This window comes from Malania oleifera, chromosome 6 (assembly GCF_029873635.1).
Source record: "Malania oleifera isolate guangnan ecotype guangnan chromosome 6, ASM2987363v1, whole genome shotgun sequence".
Lineage (NCBI taxonomy): Eukaryota > Viridiplantae > Streptophyta > Magnoliopsida > Santalales > Ximeniaceae > Malania > Malania oleifera.
In genome coordinates this window covers 16454706-16455428 of record NC_080422.1, presented here as the reverse complement: position 1 = coordinate 16455428, position 723 = coordinate 16454706, and positions in this window count along the sequence as shown.

The following is a 723-nucleotide window of genomic DNA, read 5'->3' as shown; positions in this document are numbered from 1 at the left end:
ATTTAATGTTAATTTGAATTATAAATGATTTTTCATATTTTTAAAAATTTAATTATATTTTATTAATAATTAATAGGTTATAATGCATAATAAAACAATATATGGTTAATTATTAATTAACAATTTTATTAATAATTATGTTAACTTTTAGTTCTAATTAATATTTTTTTATTTTTATTAAGTAAAAATAATATAATATTATTTTTGACTAATAATAATATTATTCTTAATTTATTCTAACATATGATTATTGTATTAATTTATGTTAAAATAATATTATGAATTTAATTATTATTTTTAATTTGTAATATTAATTTGATTTAATTATTAATTTTTTAATTCAAAAGTTGAATTATGTTTTATTAATAATTAATATATTATAATATAAAATAACATATAATTATCTTCTAATGTATTTTTTCAATTATAAATAACAATTAATTTTTTTTGTATTTACAAAATTAAGTCGTCTATGACAATGCCACTTATAAATGGTAAAAACATTATCTTACATTATTTTTTAAAATTTAAATAAAAATAATTTTTTAAGAAATATATTGAAAAGTATTTTTTTTATAATAAATATTTGATAAATATTATTTTTTTAATAAAAATATTTATTTTAAGTGATAAAGTGCGACAACATTTTTTTGTTATCAAGTATTTACAAACGGGCCCTATAAGGGACTAATCTGCAAAAGAAATAAAAAGTAAAAACAGTTG